The sequence below is a fragment of the Oncorhynchus nerka genome, unplaced genomic scaffold (assembly GCF_034236695.1).
Source record: "Oncorhynchus nerka isolate Pitt River unplaced genomic scaffold, Oner_Uvic_2.0 unplaced_scaffold_1024, whole genome shotgun sequence".
Taxonomy (NCBI): Eukaryota; Metazoa; Chordata; class Actinopteri; order Salmoniformes; family Salmonidae; genus Oncorhynchus; species Oncorhynchus nerka.
This window is the reverse complement of record NW_027040278.1, coordinates 177,253-199,914: the sequence shown is the minus strand read 5'-3', so window position 1 is coordinate 199,914 and position 22,662 is coordinate 177,253. Positions and strand designations below refer to the sequence as shown.

The window sequence follows — 22,662 nt, the reverse complement described above, 5'->3', positions numbered from 1 at the left end:
AGGCAGCCGATAGGTCTAGAAGGATGAGAGCAGAGGAGAGAGAGTTAGCTTTAGCAGTGCGGAGTGCCTCCGTGATACAGAGAAGAGCAGTCTCAGTTGAATGACTAGTCTTGAAACCTGACTGATTTGGATCAAGAAGGTCATTCTGAGAGAGATAGCGGGAGAGCTGGCCAAGGACGGCACGTTCAAGAGTTTTGGAGAGAAAAGAAAGAAGGGATACTGGTCTGTAGTTGTTGACATCGGAGGGATCGAGTGTAGGTTTTTTCAGAAGGGGTGCAACTCTCGCTCTCTTGAAGACGGGAGGGACGTAGCCAGCGGTCAGGGATGAGTTGATGAGCGAGGTGAGGTAAGGGAGAAGGGCACCGGAGATGGTCTGGAGAAGAGAGGAGGGGATAGGGTCAAGCGGGCAGGTTGTTGGGCGGCCGGCCGTCACAAGACGCGAGATGTCATCTGGAGAGAGAGGGGAGAAAGAGGTCAGAGCACAGGGTAGGGCAGTGTGAGCAGAACCAGCGGTGTCGTTTGACTTAGCAAACGAGGATCGGATGTCGTCGACCTTCTTTTCAAAATGGTTGACGAAGTCATCTGCAGAGAGGGAGGAGGGGGAGGGGGAGGAGGATTCAAGAGGGAGGAGAAGGTGGCAAAGAGCTTCCTAGGGTTAGAGGCAGATGCTTGGAATTTAGAGTGGTAGAAAGTGGCTTTAGCAGCAGAGACAGAGGAGGAAAATGTAGAGAGGAGGGAGTGAAAGGATGCCAGGTCCGCAGGGAGGCGAGTTTTCCTCCATTTCCGCTCGGCTGCCCGGAGCCCTGTTCTGTGAGCTCGCAATGAGTCGTCGAGCCACGGAGCGGGAGGGGAGGACCGAGCCGGCCTGGAGGATAGGGGACATAGAGAGTCAAAGGATGCAGAAAGGGGGAGGAGAGGAGGGTTGAGGAGGCAGAATCAGGAGATAGGTTGGAGAAGGTTTGAGCAGAGGGAAGAGATGATAGGATGGAAGAGGAGAGAGTAGCGGGGGAGAGAGAGCGAAGGTTGGGACGGCGCGATACCATCCGAGTAGGAGCAGTGTGGGAAGTGTTGGATGAGAGCGAGAGGGAAAAGGATACAAGGTAGTGGTCGGAGACTTGGGGGAGTTGCAATGAGGTTAGTGGAAGAACAGCATCTAGTAAAGATGAGGTCGAGCGTATTGCCTGCCTTGTGAGTAGGGGGAAGGTGAGAGGGTGAGGTCAAAAGAGGAGAGGAGTGGAAAGAAGGAGGCAGAGAGGAATGAGTCAAAGGTAGACGTGGGGAGGTTAAAGTCGCCCAGAACTGTGAGAGGTGAGCCGTCCTCAGGAAAGGAGCTTATCAAGGCATCAAGCTCATTGATGAACTCTCCGAGGGAACCTGGAGGGCGATAAATGATAAGGATGTTAAGCTTGAAATTTGAAAGGGCTGGTAACTGTGACAGCATGGAATTCAAAGGAGGCGATAGACAGATGGGTAAGGGGAGAAAGAGAGAATGACCACTTGGGAGAGATGAGGATCCCGGTGCCACCACCCCGCTGACCAGAAGCTCTCGGGGTGTGCGAGAGCACGTGGGCGGACGAAGAGAGAGCAGTAGGAGTAGCGGTGTTGTCTGTGGTGATCCATGTTTCCGTCAGTGCCAAGAAGTTGAGGGACTGGAGGGAGGCATAGGCTGAGATGAACTCTGCCTTGTTGGCCGCAGATCGGCAGTTCCAGAGGCTACCGGAGACCTGGAACTCCACGTGGGTCGTGCGCGCTGGGACCACCAGATTAGGGTGGCCGCGGCCATGCCGTGTGGAGCGTTTGTATGGTCTGTGCAGAGAGGAGAGAACAGGGATAGACAGACACATAGTTGACAGGCTAGAGAAGAGGCTACGCTAATGCAGAGGAGATTGGAATGACAAGTGGACTACACGTCTATCCCTTGCGAATGTTCAGAAAGTTAAGCTTACGTAGCAAGAATCTAATTGACTAAAATGATTAAAATGATACAGTACTGCTGAGGTAGGCTAGCTGCGTTGTTGACACTACCCTAATCAAGTCGTTCCGTTGAGTGTGAAGTTTCTACAATGCTGCTATTCGGGGCTAGCTGGCTAGCTAGCAGTGTTGGTTACGTTACGTTGCGTTAGGAGAACGACAATAGCTGGCTATCTAACCTAGAAAATCGCTCTAGACTACACAATTATCTTTGAAACAAAGACGGCTATGTAGCTAGCTATGTAGCTAGCTACGATCAAACAAATCACACCGTTGGGACTGTAATGAAATGAAATGAAAATGTGATACTACCTGTGGAGCGAAGCGGAATGCGACCGGAATGCGAAAGTTCTATTCAGTAGACGTTGGCTGGCTGTTGGCTAGCTAGGAGTGTCTCCTACGTTAAGGACGACAAAATAGCTGGCTAGCTAACCTCGGTAAATTAAGATAATCACTCTAAGACTACACACTCTAAACTACACAATTATCTTGGATACGAAGACAGCAAAGACAACTATGTAGCTAGCTAATACTACACTAATCAAGTCGTTCAGTTGAGTGTGATAGTTACTACAGTGCTACGGTAGCCGGTGAACGTATGCTAGCTGGCTAGCTGCTAGGCAGATAGGAGGACGACGAAATACGATAATAACGCAATTATCACTCTAAGACTCCACACTCTAAACTACACAATTATCTTGGATACGAAGACAGCAAAGACAACTATGTAGCTAGCTAACACTACACTAATCAAGTCGTTCAGTTGAGTGTGATAGTTACTACAGTGCTACGGTAGACGGTGAACGTGTTGGGCAGATAGGAGGACGACGAAATACGATAATTACGCAATTATCTTTGATACAACGACGGCTATGTAGCTAGCTAAGAAGAAATTGCTAAGATTAGACAAATCAGACCGTTGTACTATAATGAAATGTAATGAAATGTAATGAAAAAGTTATACAACCTGCAGACCGAAGGAGACCGAAGCGCGGATGCGACCGGCTTGCTCCAACCCGGAGCGAGCCACGCAGGGGACGTAAACAAAATAATTAGCATTTCGGCGTTACACAAACCGCACAATAAAATAGAAAACAGTCATTACCTTTCACCATCTTCTTTGTTGGCACTCCTAGATGTCCCATAAACACTATTGGATCTTTATTTCGATTAAATCGGTCCATATAAAGCCAAGATATCGTTATATGTAGACTGTGTGATAAACGAAAAAAACAGCATTTTCAAAACGTAACGTCATTTTTTAAAATTCAAAAAGTCGACGATAAACTTTCACAAAACACTTCGAAATACTTTTGTAATGCAACTTTAGGTATTAGTAAACGTTAATAAGCATCAGGAGGCGATGTTAAAATCATTAGCTGTCCGTCTGGAAAAATGTCCGGCTAGAAACTCAACCAAAATATCCGGTCCTAGACCTGAAGAAATACGGTGCCTTGCATGTGTTTGACCAAGAATAAACTCGAAGGCAAATGACAAGACTCTAGACACCGTGTGGAAGCTGTAGGTACTGCAACCTCAGTCAATTAATTGTGGTTCACCTTTATCAATGGGTTCAAGTAGCGCATGGATATATTTTTCCATTTTCAGTGATCAGTTTTTCCTGTGCTTTTCGATGTAAATGCCGTTCTGGTAAAGCCACAGCAGTGATTTAACCAGTTTTATAAACGTCTGAGTGTTTTCTATCCACACAGACTAAGCAAATGCATATACTATATTCCTGGCATGAGTAGCAGGGCGCTGAAATGTTGCGCGATTTTTAACAGAATGTTCAAAAAAGTAGAGGGTAGGAGGAAGAGGTTTTAATTAAAGTATTTTTCTTAACTGCATTGTTGGTGAAGGGCTTGTAAGTAAGCATTTCACTAAGGTCTACACCGGTTGTATTCGGCACGTGAATAATAATATTTAATTTGATTTTCATACTTTTCTAATAAAACACTTTTCAACCCATATGATCTATTACATAATAAAAGTCGTAATACAAATATCATGTCATAGTGAATTCATGACATGTGAACGAACAAGCCTGTTCATACTTTATAATATGGCTATACAGTTGGGAAAACAAGTATTTGATACACTGCCGATTTTGCAGGTTTTCCTACTTACAAAGCATGTAGAGGTCTGTCATTTTTATCATAGATACACTTCAACCGTGAGAGACGGAATCTAAATCAAAAATCCTGAAAATCACATTGAATGATTTTTAAGTAATTAATTTGCATTTTATTGAGACCCAGAGTTACTTCTGCTGCAGAGGATAAGTTCATTAGAGTTACCAGCCTCAGAAATTGCTGCCCAAATAAATGCTTCACAGAGTTGAATGAACAGACACATCTCAATATCAACTGTTCAGAGGAGACTGTGTGAATCAGGCCTTCATGGTCGAATTGCTGCAAAGAAACCACTACTCAAGCACACCAAAAAGAAGAAGAGACTTGGGCCAAGAAACACGAGCAAACCTTCACATTGACCCTGTACTGGTACCTCCTATATATAGCCTCCACATTGTCTCTGTACTGGTACCTCCTGTATATAGCCTCCATATTGACTCTGTACTGGTACGTCCTGTATATAGCCTCCACATTGACTCTGTACTGGTACCTCCTGTACATAGCCTCCACATTGACTCTGTACTGGTACCCCCTGTATATAGTCTCCACATTGACTCTGTACTGGCACCCCATGTATATAGCCTCCACATTGACTCTGTACTGGTACCTCCTGTATATAGCCTCCACATTGACTCTGTACTGGTACCTCCTGTATATAGCCTCCACATTGACTCTGTACTGGTAACTCCTGTATACAGGCTCCACATTGACTCTGTACTGGTACCCCCTGTATATAGCCTCCACATTGACTCTGTACTGGTACCTCCTGTATATAGCCTCCACATTGACTCTGTACTGGTACCTCCTGTATATAGCCTCCACATTGACTCTGTACCAGTACCCCATGTATATAGCCTCCACATTGACTCTGTACTTGTACCCCCTGTATATAGCCTCCACATTGACTCTGTACTGGTACCTCCTGTATACAGCCTCCACATTGACACTGTACTAGTACCCCCTGTATATAGCCTCCACATTGACCCTGTACTTGTACCCCCTGTATATAGCCTCCACATTGACTCTGTACTGGTACCTCCTGTATATAGCCTCCACATTGACTCTGTACTGGTCCCTCCTGTATATAGCCTCCACATTGACTCTGTACTGGTACCCCCTGTATATAGCCTCCACATTGTCTGTATACATATATATATGTTCATCATCTACATATTCATATTACGCTTCTACGTCTGTGTACAGGAAAGTATTAGTTGTAAGACGTAAGAGAAAATATATCAGCTTATTGTTAAATTATTATGACGTTCTTTCCAATACAAAAAGTGTAGTAACTATTGTTTCCAAACTGCGTTACCCACTCCAGTCAGCAGATGGCGATGAGCGTCTTTCAGGTGATGCTTCTAGCGTGACGTATAATGGACTGGACGGGACGCTTCTTCAGGAACAACAACACATACTATTTCAACCACCTGGGTAGCTTGCTAGACAAGGTAAAACTGAAAGATTGACGTTTTAGGCCATGTTAATGTACATTAGCTAATCGCAGTGTTTAAAACACATTTCAGTTGACGTTAACTTGAACCTAATGTGCTTGTTCAATTTGCAAATTTGTTAAAGATTGATACTGAGCCTAGCACTAGGCTATTCGCTAATGCTAACTAGCTAGCTAACATCCCTGACCATGAGCTCATTAAACTACTCATCCCCTGCTAAAGAAGTGGATGTCTGCTGTCCGGAGAAAGAAGCTCTGGCGCTGAACATTGTCGTGAAAGACGAAGAGGAGGATATTACAGTGAAAGGAGAGAAAGAACCTTTCAGAATGAAAAAGGAGGAAGAGGAGGCTGTTATAGGGAAAGAAGAGAAAGCATCCTCTTCCTCTCTAAAAGGGTCAATCTGCCATTGCTACATATATTTTTGGGACTTTTAAATGAGATTTAATTATATATAACAGGCTTTCAAAATGTAATAATGGAGCATAATTTATACTTAAAATATCAAAGGGACACAAAAGGCACCCAATTAATTTAGAGATATTAATGCCTCTGATAAGACCCTATGACTGTAATAGACAGTAATAATTGATGATGGTAATAAGTTCACCATCTGTTTGATGTTCTCGTTCAAACAGGAGAGAGACATGACTATCGTGGATCCTCTGGGGAGCCTCAACATCCTAAAGCTGACGAGGCAGAGAAGAGTCTCTCCAGATCAGAACACCAGATGGTACAGCTTGGTCTGGTCTAGCATACAGCTTGCTCTATCTGGGTCTGTGTTTCTATAAGGCACTTCATGACAACAGTGACATCAGCATCCATAATGATATGTGTCTGTGTCCCCTCTTTATGGTTACCAGGACAATGCTAGCCCTTCCGCCCTCCCGGAGTCCCTGTGTCGTGCCTCTCCTGGTAGCACGTTACTGCTGGGTATGAAGAGGTTGTCTGTGCTGCTGGTGGACTGCAGGAAAACAACGGGGCTGAGTGGAACTGTGAGAGGAGGAGAAGAGAAGAAAGGATCAGATTTGACACATCAAAGTAAGTGCTGTAGTTTGAACAAATAAAATAGATCTGCCCACTGGAATCTGTTACTAGGACAACCAGCAGAGTTCTGTTTGGTGACAGGAAGATAGACTGGTGTCTGTTACCAGGAAAACCAGCAGAGCTCTGTTTGTTGACATGAAGATAGACTGGTATATTTCCAACACAGTAGACAGTTCTGTTAGTTGACATGTAAAACCTTGATGTAAGTTTGTTTTAGAGAAAAGCCAATAGACCATATAAAACCTTGATGAAAGTTAGATTTAGAGAGAAACCAATAGACCATATAAAACCTTGATGAAAGTTAGCTTTAGAGAGAAAGTTTCAAGATGATCTGATGTAAGGTGCATGTTTTACAAAAACCTTTTCCATAAAACATTATGGATGTTACATTGCCTGTCCCAGTCAACCACCCTATCTTTACAAGACTGTAGAACAGGAACTTGTCGGCCCTGCACTAAGGACCAAATTGTGATAAATAGAAATGTTTACCAGTTCCATTTAAGGACCAAACAACTGACAGCTGTGCCAAATCAATTTCAAAATAGTTGGCAAGAGATTTTCATTGTACTGATTCCATGGCACATGGTTTATGAATTGACACGCAAAATGACGCCGGATTCAAAGCTTCAATTATTATACAACATTTATGCAACCAATATAATGTTATATATGGGGATACAATTTTCCCAGCTCTGCAGATTTTGCTGCGAGGAGGCAGTCATTAGATAATTTATTTTGGTACTGTCCATATGTAGCTCGTTGTTGGTCACAGGTCCAGGAATCGCTGAAGAATTGCAACATTTACCTAGAACTAACGCTGCAGATGGCAATACTGGGTCATTTGAAAAGTCCTATTCAATCAATCAATAATATTATAATTATTTTAACAAAAATGTTTATCTTTAATTTACAATCTGTAGAAACTATGAGAATCGAAAAGTTTAGTACTTTTGTGAAGCATCACAGCACAGTTAAAATATATATGGCAAATATAAATCCCATATGGATGTTAAGAGACAGATGGGAGGGGTTGAATGGAGCTGAAGGGACTGGATGGTGTTTAGAGACCGATGGGAGGGGTTGAATGGAGCTGAAGGGACTGGATGGTGTTAAGAGACAGATGGGAGGGGTTGAATGGAGCTGAAGGGTGGGACTGGATGGTGTTAAGAGATGGGAGGGGTTGAATGGAGCTAAAGGGACTGGATGGTGTTTAGAGACAGATGGGAGGGGTTGAATGGAGCTGAAGGGTGGGACTGGATGGTGTTTAGAGACAGATGGGAGGGGTTGAATTGAGCTGAAGGGACTGGATGGTGTTTAGAGACAGATGGGAGGGGTTGAATGGAGCTGAAGGGACTGGATGGTGTTAAGAGACAGATGGGAGGGGTTGAATTGAGCTGAAGGGACTGGATGGTGTTTAGAGACAGAAGGGAGGGGTTGAATGGAGCTGAAGGGACTGGATGGTGTTTAGAGACAGATGGGAGGGGTTGAATGGAGCTGAAGGGACGGGATGGTGTTTAGAGACAGATGGGAGGGGTTGAATGGAGCTGAAGGGACTGGATGGTGTTTAGAGACAGATGGGAGGGGTTGAATGGAGCTGAAGGGACTGGATGGTGTTTAGAGACAGATGGGAGGGGTTGAATGGAGCTGAAGGCTGGGACTGGATGGTGTTAAATTGGCTTCTACTGCATTCGCGTAACAGGCAGGCTCCTCGTGGAGTGCAATGAGAGGCAGGTGGTTAGAGCGTTGGACAAGTTAACTGTGAGGTTGCAAGGCAGGATCCCCCGAGCTGACAAGGTGAAAATCTAGCCTTCTGCCCCTGGACAAGGCAGTTCCAAGGCCGTGATTGAAAATAAGAATGCATTCTTAACTGACTTGCCGAGTTAAATAAAGATTCAATAAAGGTGTAAAAAAAAAAATCTGCAAAATCGCCGCCCAAAAATACCAAACCCGAGATCGGCCCTAATTAATCGGCCCACATCTAAGATGGAGTATGTCAGTTTCAATGTTACGGTCTTTGATTCAATTATATTTTTGAAACTCAGGCTGTGTGTGTTTATCTGCGTCATTCCTTGATCATTCCTTGTGGTCCTGTAGCTCAGTTGGTAGAGTATAGTGCTTGTTAAACCAGGGTAGTGGGTTTGATTCCTGGGACCATCCATATGTTAAGTGTTTGCAAACATGACTGCAAATCGCTTTGGATAAAAGTGTCTGCTAAATGGCAGATGTATCCACTGATTATACCAAACATTTCGAACACCTTCCTAATATGGAGTTGGACCCTCCCCTTTTCCCCTCAGAATAGCCTCAATTCGTCGGGGCATGGACTCTACAAGGTGTCGAAAGTTTTCCACAGGGATGCTGGCCCATGATGACTCCAATGCTTCCCACAATTGTGTCAAGTTGGCTGGATGTCCTTTGGGTGCAGTGGAGGCTCCTGAGAGGAGGAAGGGGAGGCTCCTGAGAGGAGGAAGGGGAGGCTCCTGAGAGGAGGAAGGGGAGGCTACTGAGAGGAGGAAGGGGAGGCTCCTGAGAGGAGGAGGGGTAGGCTCCTGAGAGGAGGAGGGGTAGGCTCCTGAGAGAAGGAAGGGGAGGCTCCTCGGAGGAGGAAGGCGACTAAATATAATCACGTCACCAAATAATTGATTAAAACATGAAGGTCTACAGTAGCCTCAGCAGCATTCTGTAGGGTAGCACCATGGTGTAGCCTGGAGAACAGCGAGTTTCCATTTCTCCTCTGAGTATTTTGACTTCAATACAAACCTACGAGGTTTTGGAAAAGTTTTTTTTCACCTGGTCACATCAGCTGATGTGCATTGAAGTCCAGGAGCGAAGGGAAAAGGTGAGAGGAGGAGAGAAGGACTACAACATGGCTGTAATGAAAGTGAACTGTGTTTACACATGATCAGGGGTGTATTCATTCCGAAGATTCTGTTGAAAAACATTTCTTAAACGGAACAAAACAGCGATAAACATACCTGAATTTGTTCAAAAGAAACTCTCGTTTGCAACTGCTGGACTAATGATTACATCCTAGATCAGCAGGTGAGAGTGGTATTGAATGTGTCACTGTCTGTCACCTTAAATGTTTCTCTCAACCTGTGTGCACCTACATTGTGAACTTTCATTCATCGACTAGGTTGTAGCTACCTCATGATGGGTATAGGGAAAATGTGAGTATAATGTAGTATCCTAGACCTATCGCTGTTATGTTGAACAGGGTGAATGGAATATGAATGACAGTCATCCAACATGCTGTAGTAGAAATAAGGCCATGCCCATGAAAAACAAAATGGTCCTCCCTCATCTTAAACGGCACTGACCGCCCCTGTTACGGTGGTGGACCATTCTTGGTACACATGGGAAACTGTTGAGTTGGAAAAACAAATCACAAATCGGTGCGCCTGGAACCTACTACCATACCCCGTTCAAAGGCACTTAAATATTTAGTCTTCCCAATTCACCCTCTGAATGGTACTCAGACACAATCCATGTCTCATTTGTCTCAAGGCTTAACAATCCTTCTTTAACCGGCCTCCTCCCTTCATCTACACGGATTGAAGTGGATTTAACTAGTGACATCAGTAAGGGATCATAGCTTTCACCTGGATTCACCTGGTCAGTCTATGTCATGGAAGGAGCAGGTGTTCTTAATGTTTTGTATACTCAGTGTATAGCACGACAGATATTCAAGTGCTATTTCCATGTGATGCATTTGCTCTATTGTTTACAGGATTATTTGTATTTTATAGAGCATGGCTTTAAGGGATGGTCACATCTAGACAAAAACGATTGTGAAAAATGTTTTGTTAGACTTCAGTGCAGCTTTTGGCATTCTCGATCATAGCCTGCTGCTGAAAAACGTATGGCTTTACACCCCTGCTATATTGTGGATAAAGAGTTTTTATTTTAAAATGTCACCTTTATTTAACTAGGCAAGTCAGTTAAGAACAAATTATTTTTTTCAATTACGGCCTACGACTGCCTTGTTCAGGGGCAGAACGACAGAGTTTTTTACCTTGTCAACTCGGGGATTCGATCCAGCAATCTTTCGGTTACTGGCCTACCGCTCTAACCACTAGGCTACCTGCCGCCCCAGAGCTACAAAATCAAGTTTGAATCAGGAATTCCCCAGGGCAGCTGTTTGGCACCTACTTTTTTCAATCTTTACCAACAACATGCCAATGACATTTGAGTAAAGCCAGTGAGTCTATGTATGTGGATGACTCAACGCCGTACACGTCAGCTACTACAGCGACTGAAATGACTGCAACGCTTAACATAGAGATGCAGTTAGTTTCAGAATGGGTGTCAAGGAATAAGTTAGTCCTAAATATTTCTGATTACCTTAAAACCTCTTGGTTTTAGGGGGCAGTATTTTCATTTCTGGGGAAAAAACGTCCCCGTTTTAAACGGGATATTTTGTCAGGAAAAGATGCTAGAATATGCATATAATTGACAGCTCTGGATAGGAAACACTCTAACGTTTCCAAAACTGTAAAGATATTGTCTGTGAGTATAACAGAACTGATGTTGCAGGCGAAAGCCTGAGAAAAATCCAATCCGGAAGTGCCCCAGGTTTTGAAAGCGCTGCGTTCCAATGACTCCCTATATGGCTTTGAATGTACCATCAACGAGCGTACGCTTTCTACGTATTCCCCAAGGTGTCTTCAGCATTGTGACGTAGTTTTACGCATTTCTGTTGAAGAATAGCCGTATGGGGGCATATTGCGTAAGTGGTCACATGGTGGCTCCGAGAGAGATTCTCGCGTAAAGTGCAGAGGTAGCCATTACTCCAATCGGTCCTAGAGAAAAAGGAATTGTCCCGATGGATATATTATCAAATAGATATTAGAAAAACACCTTGAGGATTGATTCTAAACAACGTTTGCCATGTTTTTGTCGATATTATGGAGCTAATTTGTGTTACGTGTAAATGAGTGAAGAGGTGTGGAGTCAGGCGCAGAGAGCAAAGGATGTGGGAAACACAACACGCTTAAATGTCCTGGAAACATAACATGTACAAAAGTGGAAACACAAATGAACAGAAATATAAACGGACAGCGTGAAACCCAAATGCCAACAAAATACACTCAAACAAAGAAACAGGAGAACAAGCCCGCACGAAACAGAAGCGGGCTGAACAGACTATATATAACCCTATCCTAACAACCAAACAAGAAACAGGTGATACCAATTAGACAGAACTAAACGAACACAGAACAACGGATCAGCGATAGCTAGTAGACCGGCGACGACGACCGCCGAGCGCCACCCGAACAAGAAGGGGAGTCACCTTCGGTAATATTCGTGACAGTACCCCCCTCCTGACGCGCAGCTCCCACAGCGCGCCGACGCCGGCCTCGGGGACGACCCGGGGGCCGAGGCGCTGGGCGATCCGGACTGGGCGATCCGGACGGAGGCGATGGAATTCACTCAACATAGATGGGTCTAGAATATCCCTCACCGGGACCCAGCACCTCTCCTCCGGACCGTACCCCTCCCAGTCAACGAGGTACTTCAAGCCTCTCACCCGGCGTCTCGAGTCCAGAATAGCTCGTATCTTGTACGCCGGTGACCCCTCGATGTCCAGAGGGGGCGGAGGAACCTCCGGAACTTCATCTTCCTGCATAGGACCAGCTACCACCGGCCTGAGAAGAGACACATGAAATGAGGGGTTAATACTATAATACGAAGGAAGTAATAATCGATAACAAACCTCATTTATTATCCTCAGGACTTTAAATGGCCCTATACACTGCGGACCCAGCTTCCGGCAGGGCAAGCGGAGAGGCAGGTTTCGGGTCGAGAGCCAGACCCTGTCCCCAGGTGCAAACACGGGGGCCTCACTGCGGTGACGGTCAGCGCTCTTCTTCTGCCTTATACTCGCTTGGCGTAATGACTCTTGGACCGCCCTCCAGGTCTCCTTAGAGCGCTGTACCCACTCCTCCACCGCAGGAGCCTCAGTCTGGCTCTGATGCCACGGTGCCAGGACTGGCTGGTACCCCAACACGCACTCAAATGGTGACATGTTGGTAGAGGAGTGGCTTAGTGAGTTCTGGGCTATTTCTGCCCAGGGAATATATCTCGCCCACTCCCCTGGCCGGTCATGGCAATACGACCGCAGAAACCTACCCACCTCCTGGTTAACTCTCTCCACCTGACCATTACTCTCCGGGTGATACCCTGAGGTCAGGCTGACCGAGACCCCCAGACGTTCCATAAATGCCCTCCAAACACGGGAGATAAATTGGGGGCCCCGATCAGAAACTATATCCTCGGGCACCCCGTAGTGCCGGAAGACATGGGTGAAAAGAGCTTCCGCAGTCTGTAGGGCGGTAGGGAGACCGGGCAATGGGATAAGACGGCAGGACTTAGAGAACCGATCCACAACGACCAGGATTGTAGTGTTACCCTGAGAGGGGGGGAGGTCAGTAAGAAAATCTACCGAAAGATGGGTCCACGGCCGTTGTGGAACGGGAAGAGGTTGTAATTTACCTCTTGGCAGGTGTCTAGGAGCCTTACTCTGGGCGCACACCGAACAGGAGGAAACATAGAATCGCACATCCCTCCTCCAAGTGGGCCACCAGTACTTCCTCTCAAGACCTTGCACTGTCCTATAAATACCTGGGTGACCCGCCGAGGGTAGACAATGAGCCCATCGAATCAATTGATCACGGACAGCCAGCGGCACGTACCTACGACCCTCCGGACACTGTGGAGGCGCAGGTTCCCCCCTTAGCGCCCGCTCGATGTCTGCGTCCACATCCCATACTACTGGTGCCACCAGCTTTTTCTTCACAAAAAGAAACTCGAAGAGACAGGTGACATGGAGGGCTGAATGTACCCCTGTCCCAGAGCCTCGGTGATATAAGTTTCCATAGCCACCTTCTCCTCTTGGGACAAAGGATACACATGACTCCTGGGGAGTGCAGCGTTACCCTGGAGATTTATCACGCAATCCCCCTGCCTATGGGGTGGTAATTGGGTAGCCAAATCGTCATACTCAGCTGGAATGCGCACGGTGGAAACCTGGTCTGGACTCTCCACCGTTGTCGCACCGATGGAAACCCCTACACACCTGCCTGAACACTCATCAGACCACCCCTGTAGAGTTCCCTGTTTCCACGAAATCGTAGGATTATGAATAGCTAGCCAGGGAATCCCCAGAACAACTGGAAATGCAGGTGAATCGATAAGGAACAAACTAATTCGCTCCTTGTGATTCCCCTGCGTAATCATCTCCAACGAAATTGTGGCTTTCTTTACCAGCCCCGACCCTAATGGTAGACTATCTAAAGAGTGCACGGGAAAAGGGGGGTCTACTTTTACTAACGGAATCCTCAACCTCTGAGCGAGTCCGCGATCTATAAAGTTTCCAGCTGCGCCTGAATCTACCAGTGCCTTATGCTGGAGAGAAGGAGAATAATTAAGGAAACAAATTAATAGGAACATGTGACCAACAGGAAACTCTGGGAGAGTGTGGTGCTTACTCACCTGGGGTGACCGATGAGTGTTCTGCCTGCCCTCACGATTCCCAGATGAATTCCTCCAGTACCGACCAGACGTGTGCCCTCTCCGGCCACAACTGGTACAGGAGGAGCTTCCTCCTCCGATCTCTCTTGACGCAGTCCCTCCTAGCTCCATCGGGATAGGGGCAGGATGATCAGGAGGTAGAACTGACAGGACCCTTTCAGAACGTCCACGAGCAGCTAGCAGATGGTCCAACCGGATCGACAGGTCTATCAGTCCATCCAGGCTAAGCGTAGTATCCCGACAGGCCAGCTCCCTACGGACGTCCTCTCTCAGGCTACACCTGTAATGGTCTATCAGGGCCCTGTCATTCCAGCCTGCTCCCGCAGCCAAGGTCCGGAACTCCAGCGCGAAGTCCTGCGCGCTCTTCGTCCCCTGTCTAAGATGGAACAATCTCTCACCCGCCGTTCGACCTTCTGGAGGGTGATCGAACACGGCCCTGAAAGTAATCCTTCTCACCCCCCCCTTAAAAGATTTAGATGCACTATTGTAAAGTGGCTGTTCCACTGGATGTCATAAGGTGAACGCACCAATTTGTAAGTCGCTCTGGATAAGAGCGTCTGCTAAATGACGTAAATGTAAATGAAACGGCGGATGAACTCCGGGTAGTTGTCCTTCGCTGAGTCGGGCCCGTTCCAGACCGCATTAGCCCACTCCAGGGCTCTACCGGTCAGGCAGGTGATGAGGACCCCTACTCTCTCCTCCTCCGAGGGGGCCGGCCGAACGGTGGCCAGGTAGAGGTCTAATTGCAGCAGGAATCCCTGGCACCCCGTCGCTGCTCCATCGTAATTCCTCGGAGGCGTCATGTGCAGAGCGCTGGAACCGGATCCAGATGGGGAGATGGTAGAGTTGCTGGTAGGAGGGTCGGTGGGGTAGTAGTAGGGAAACCATTCCTCTCCCAACGATCCATCCTCTCCATCATCTGATCCATCGCTGATCCTAGGCGATGGAGGATGGACGTGTGATGTTGAACTCGCTCTTCCATAGTGGGAAGAGGAGTGGTCGCTGCTCCTGCTGACTCCATAGAAAGGTGCGGGCTTCTGTTACGTGTAAATGAGTGAAGAGGTGTGGAGTCAGGCGCAGAGAGCAAAGGATGTGGGAAACACAACACGCTTAAATGTCCTGGAAACATAACATGTACAAAGTGGAAACACAAATGAACAGAAATATAAACGGACAGCGTGAAACCCAAATGCCAACAAAATACACTCAAACAAAGAAACAGGAGAACAAGCGCGCACGAAACAGAAGCGGGCTGAACAGACTATATATAACCCTATCCTAACAACCAAACAAGAAACAGGTGATACCAATTAGACAGAACTAAACGAACACAGAACAACGGATCAGCGATAGCTAGTAGACCGGCGACGACGACCGCCGAGCGCCACCCGAACAAGAAGGGGAGTCACCTTCGGTAATATTCGTGACAATTTGGAATATTTTTCAGAGTTCTGACCGCAATTTCCGGGTGATTTCTCAGCCAAATGTGAAGAACAAACAGAGCTATTTCGCCTACAAAAATAATCTTTTGGGAAAAAATTAACTTTGGCTGTCTACCTGGGAGTCTCGTGAGTGAAAACATTTGAAGTTCATCAAAGGTAAACGATTTAATTTGATTGCTTTTCTGATTTCCGTGACAAGTTTGCCTGCTGCTAGCAAGGCATAATGCTATGCTAGGCTATGATAAACTTATACAGATGCTTGTCTAGCGTTGGCTGTAAAGCATATTTTGAAAATCTGAGATGACAGGGTGATTAACAAAAGGCTAAGCTGTGTTCCAATATATTTCACTTGTGATTTTCATGAATAGGAATATTTTCTAGGAAGATTTATGTCCGTTGCGTTATGCTAATTAGTGTCAGATGATGATAACGGTCCCGTTCACGGGCTGGGTGTCACTACAGGTTAAGTTACATGGCCTACTATGCTAATTCTGTAGCGGTATTGTTAGAGGGGGCTAAAGAAATATTTTGTTGGTGGGCCAGGCAGGTATTAACCCTAGTTATTAAAGTTAGTTATTACCTATTATAACATTGTTATTATTATTATTAAATATTATTAAATCCGAAAGGATGAGAATAGAATAGATAGAGTAGCGCTTCCAGACACATTCTAAACATGATGGAGTATTAAAGGAGGACTGTAGCATCTAATGATGAAACATTATGGAGTCTTAAAGGAGGACTGTAGCATCTAATGATGAAACATTATGGAGACTTAAAGGAGCCTTGTAGAATCTAATGATGAAACATGATGGAGTCTTAAAGGAGCCTTGTAGCATCTAATGATGAAACATTATGGAGTCTTAAGCTTTAATTTGTGGTATTGCACTTGTGAATGCATGAAAGTAACTTTTTTCTAATAAAAAAATATATATATTTTGCACTCTGCAATTTCACCGGATGTTGTCGAAATGTTCCGCTAGCGGAATCCCTAGCCATAACAGGTGTTAATGTGTTTGAACCAATCAGTTGTGTTGGGACAAGGTAGGGGTGGTATACAGAAGATAGCCCTATTGGGTAAAAGACGAAGTCCATATTATGTCAAGAACAGCTCAAATAAGCAAAGAGAAACAACAGTCCATCATTACTTTAAGGACCACCACAATAATGGAAGATCCAGAGTTACTTCTGATGCATAAGTTCATTAGAGTTACCGGACTTAGAAATTGCAGCCCAAATAAATGCTTCACAAAGTTCAAGTAACAGACACATCTCAACATCATCGGTTCAGAGGAGACTGCGTGAATCAGGCCTTCATGGTCGAATTGCTGCAAGGAAACCACTACTAAAGGACACCAATAAGAAGAAGTGACTTACTTGGGCCAAGAAACACGAGCAATGGACATTAGACCGGTGGATATCTGTCCTTGGGTCTGATGAGTCCAAATTTGAGATTTTTGGATCCGAGTGTCATGTCTTTGTGAGATGAGGAGTAGATGAACAGATTATCTCCGCATGTGTGGTTCCCACCGTGAAGCATGGAGGAGGAGATGTGATGGTGTGCGGGTGCTTTGCTGTTGACAATGTCATGAATAAATAAATCAAAGTCACACTTAACCAGCATGGCTTCCACAGCATTCTACAGCTATATGCCATCCCATCTGGTTTGGGCTTAGTCCCACTGTCATTTGTTTTTCAACAGGACAATGACCCAACACACCTCCAGATTGTTGGAAAACGATTCCAGGTGAAGCTGTTTGAGAAAAAGCAAGGGTGGCAACTTTTGAAGAATAAAATATATATTTTGATTTAACACTTGTGGTTATTACATGATTCCATGTGTATTTTGATGTCTTTATTATTCTACAATGTAGAAAATAGTAAAAATAAAGAAACCCTTGAATGAGTAGGTGAGTCCAACCTTTTGACTGGTACTGTACATTAAATTCCCTAACAGCTCCAGTGGACATTCCTGCAGTCAGCATGCCAATTGCCCGCTCCCTCAGAGACCTGTGGCATTTTGTGTGAACCAACTGCACATTTTCGAGTTGTCTTTTATTATCCCCAGCACAAGGTGCACCTGTGTAATAACCAAGCTGTTCAATCAGCTTCTTGATATGCCACACTGTCAGGTGGATGGATTATCTTGGCAAAGAATAAATGTTGACTAACAGTGATGCTCATGAAACATCCAACACTTTACATGTTGCGTTTATACTTTTGTTTTTTGTTGTTACTATCAGTTTTAGGAACATTTACCCAAAATATGACATCAGCGATAATCAAAATGTTGAAAATCTGTGAATGTCTAAATAAGAAATTGGTACATTTAAACAGCAATGTGTCGAACCCTTTCAACAACGGGAGATGTTACTGATGTGCTTTGTATCTGCGACGTAAAAACAAGTTTTGGACTTCCACACCAAATTACTTCTTTAGTTATTTTATGTTTAAGGAAGTGTGTAGGTCACATTCTGTATCATACAGCTATGAAAGTTATATATTTAGAACCACCTGTTCAATTGGAATCCAGCGACATCTGTGTCTTCAGTGTCCTAGAACTGTCTAGGTTTGTGTGTTCTGACTTGTAAAACAGGATGAATAAAATAAGTAATGTAAACATATCAGTAATTACCAGGAAGCTCTACATTTGTTTTAAACACTAACACACTAGCAAGGTTGTTTTATCATGTGGTTTCATTCGGGTCTCTATTTAAAAATAACACTGTCTTTGGCAGGAGAAAGGCCCGACTCGGAAGAACCAAAGCCAGGGACGTCCAAACTAGCAAGACGACACCAGTTCTCCCACTGTAGAAAGGGTTGTAACCGGTTATGGGACCTGAAACAACACGAGAAAATGCACACGGGGGAGAAGCCTTACCACTGCTCCCAGTGTGGAAAGTGTTTCAACCGGAGAGTAACCCTGAAACAACATGAGAGAATACACACAGGAGAGAAGCCTTACCACTGCTCCCAATGTGGAAAGTGTTTCAACCATTCGGGGGATCTGAAACGACGTGAGAGAATACACACAGGAGAGAAGACCTACCACTGCTCCCAATGTGGAAAGTGTTTCAACCAGAGAGTAAACCTGAAACAACATGAGAGAATACACACAGGAGAGAAGCCCTACCACTGCTCCCAATGTGGAAAGTGTTTCAACCAGTCGGGGGATCTGAAACAACATGAGAGAATACACACGGGAGAGAAGCCTTACCACTGCTCCCAGTGTGGAAAGTGTTTCAGCTGGTCAGGGGGGCTGAAACGACACGAGAGAATACACACGGGAGAGAAGCCTTACCACTGCTCCCAATGTGGAAAGTGTTTCAATCAGAGAGCATACCTGAAAAAACATGAGAGAATACACACAGGAGAGAAGCCTTACCATTCCTCCCAGGGTGCAAACCATTTGCCCATTTAGGAAGCCTGAAAGAACACGAAAACATATTACTCATAACAGTCATTAAAACGTCATTAGAGAATCCACACAGGAGAGAGAAATTACTTCTCTTAGCGTGTATATTGATATACATCACATTGACTTAAAATTCATCAGAGAACATACACAGTGCTCCCGTTGTCTTATATTGTTGACTGACAATGTGTTTACCTGTCTTTACCATATGAAATTAAATGGTACAGGGTATACTCAAACATATATTTGTTTGTTTTTATTAGAAAACATGAATTGAATATGGAGTATGTCAGTTTTAATATAAAGGAGATCAGGTTCCTTGTTTTAAATTGTCCTTTTTTAAAACTCTTTGTGTGTTTATCTGGGTGTGTCATTCCTCCAGCACTACAGATAATCAAGTGATATTTGGATGTGATGCATTTGTGCCATTGTTGACATCTACATTGTAGCCCACTGATGATTTAATGAAATGAAAATGTTCAGACTCTGTAATGGAAAATGTTAATTGTTTGTGTGTCCACATAACTGAGTATGTGACTAACCTTGTGAAACTGTCCTATTATAATCTCCTGTTCTTGGGACTATCATTCTGTGTTGCAAACCAGCTGCACCTGCATCCTTGTATGAATAAAGTCCCTCCCAGGAACAGGAAACTATAAAGATATGTGCTAATCACTCAATGCTTCAGGAAATCAGACTGTCTACACTGCGCTGCGTAACTCTGTTATTCTCTCTGAGCTCAGAAATAAAGAATCTTGGTTTGACTCGGACTCCAGCAGATCCTTAGTTTATAATATCCACCACAACTCGCCCATGGATTGCTGTTTATTATTGTCTCAATGAAGAGTTCCTCTTTCGACTTTCCTGGGGGCATTTACAAACCTCCCACTGGTTGAATAAAAGTTTTTACCCGAATGATGAGATTATTTTATTTGTCAAATGGCAACCAAGCATTGATCATCATGTCACCAGAATAAGAACCTCAAAATGTATTGGAAAGGAGCATCAAGCTCATCATGTGCACTTTCACCACCCTGTGAAGTTCATAACTTATTTCATCTGTAGCCTAATAAACTACATGGTTTCTCAAGTCATAGTGGGAGGACCACACAACATATCATGTGACTCCAAGTTAACTAAGATATGGTTGTTATCATTAAGGAGTTTCCACAGCCATTTCTCGCTTAGACATTTTTACTGACACAAATATACAAACAAATTGTCAAACGGAGTAACAAATAGTCTGTCGGCATTTATAAAAGTGTACAGGCATATCCTGTTTCCGTCAGCCCAGTCATTACTTTTGAAATGGTTGGATCAATATCCACCTTCATGATATGGATGAAGCCTGATTTGGAATGTCTGAGTAGTTCTATATGATGTCATAATTCACCCCTCTGATTATCAAGTGATATTTGGAATGTCTTAGTAGTTCTATCTGATGTCATAATACACCCCTCTGATAGTGATACATTTGCTCCATTGTTTCCATGTCAGTTGGTTTCCCACTCTGATGATTTATATCTGACAGAGGGGCTTTAAATGAATAGTATGGTGACATCTTAGTGGGGCTTGAAGTAAATAGGATTATTAATCATAAACTCCTATAGCAGCAATACAATGCAGCTTTGACATCAAGAAGAGAATGGGCTGATGGGTGGTGGTGCTACTCTATAGGTAAGGCTGTACAATATGAATGTTCAATACACACAATAGGTTGACTGGGAGGTGATGTACCACAGTCAAAGTCCTGCAATAAGAGCTAAGATGCTAATATTTGTTGTTAGGTTGATCAGTAGCCAGTTATTCTCAAACCAGTTACGAAAAAAATAGACTTATTTTTAAATCGTATATCTTAGTTTTTCCATAGAAAGTATCTGTGAGGGGAAATGTGTTTATACGCTAACATCCAAGCTAAAATCGCCTGCTTATGGAATTTAGCCAATTTTACTAGGATTTTATCAACATTAAAATTACATCAAAGCAAAAATTCTAAACCACTAACAGAGTCAAATAATACTAAGGGCAAGACATTCCAAATACTGTTCTGGTTCTTAATATACTTCAGAATCCAATTGATTTTAAAAGTATTATTTAGCGCTAAGTAGCGTTTCAATTGGTGACGTCACTTGCTCCGACACCTCGAAGTAGTGGTTTTGTGGAGCGATGGGTAACGATGTTTCGTTGGTGACTGATGTTGATGCGTGCAGAGGGTCTCTGGTTCGCGCCCGGGTATGGGCGAGGGGACAGATTAAAGTTATACATACTGTTACACAGTATCAATGTAACATATTTGCTAATTTAACAAGCAAATTACGTTTAAATGGACTAGTAGATAGCGTTTTGAACATAATTCTGTTTACGTAAGAGTAAATTACACAAGACTGGTCTGAAGAGCTTCAATGTTTTGGTTTTAGGTTTGCTCGCAAAGCACAGCCTGTTTCAATCAGAAGCCTTTTGTCGCTGTTGAAGAAGCCTCCTGTTCCGTCCACTAGATTATACGTCACGCAAGAAGCATCACCTGAAAAACTAATATCGCCATCTGCTGACTAGAGGGGGTAATGCAGTTTGGAAAAATATGATTTACAATGTTCAGTCTGGCAAACAATGTCATAAGAAGTCATTACATTTTTGTTCTGACTTGCGCTGCAAACTGTGGGACCTCATATAGACAGGTGTGTGCCTTTCCAAATCATATCCAATCAATTTAATTTACCACAGGTGGACTCCAATCAAGTTGTAGAAACATCTCAAGGATGATCAATGGAAACAAGATGTACCTGAGCTCAATTTCAATTATCATAGCAAAGGGTCTGAATACTTATGTAAATCAGTTATTTCTGTTTAAAATATATATACATTTGTAATCATTTCTAAAAACCTGAATACTTTAAAAAGGCACTGTATGTATAAACATATATTTTCCTTTGTTTTCCAGTAACCCTACCACCCCTTCCCTGATTGGAGGGAACTAATGCACAACAACTATTTGGCTTCTAAGTCCAGCTTATACATACTATGTACATTTTACAGACACAGTGTTATACAATAGTTATATTTAGTTTGTTTTTAATCCTATCCTTCAGTTACCCTAAACCTCTCCCATCTATCTCTGAAGACCATCCAGTCCTATACTTCAGTTACCCTAAACCTCTCCCATCTATCTCTGAAGACCATCCAGTCCTATCCTTCAGTTACCCTAAACCTCTCCCATCTATCTCTGAAGACCACCCAGTCCTATCCTTCAGTTACACTAAACCTCTCCCATCTATCTCTGAAGACCACCCAGTCCTATCCTTCAGTTACCCTAAACCTCTCCCATCTATCTCTGAAGACCATCCAGTCCTATCCTTCAGTTACCCTAAAGAGCCTTGCTTGGTAAGTGGTGTCTCTGTAGCACACAAGTGATTGCAGAGTCTGCTTAACAAATCACAACTGGATTGATGCTAATATTCATGATATATTCTGCCAGGTAGGAACAGACTACTTTGTAGTTAACGTTTAATTGACAAGGTTTGTGGGAAAGCTTTTTCATCAACCAGAAGACGGTTGTCATTAGCATCATCGCTAACAGCTACACGTAGTGGTAGACTGCACTCAGACAGGGGCATTTCCTGGCTGTTTAATCTTCAAAAGGTTGAAGGGAAATACAAATCACATAGGCAAATTTA

The 22,662-nt window shown here is 44.1% G+C and overlaps 1 pseudogene; it reads left to right on the top strand.

Annotated features, from left to right (window-relative positions):
• The first annotated feature begins 5,479 nt into the window (after positions 1–5,479).
• On the top strand, positions 5,480–19,906 carry LOC135570211 (zinc finger protein 3-like; annotated as a pseudogene).
• Positions 19,907–22,662: the final 2,756 nt, after the last annotated feature.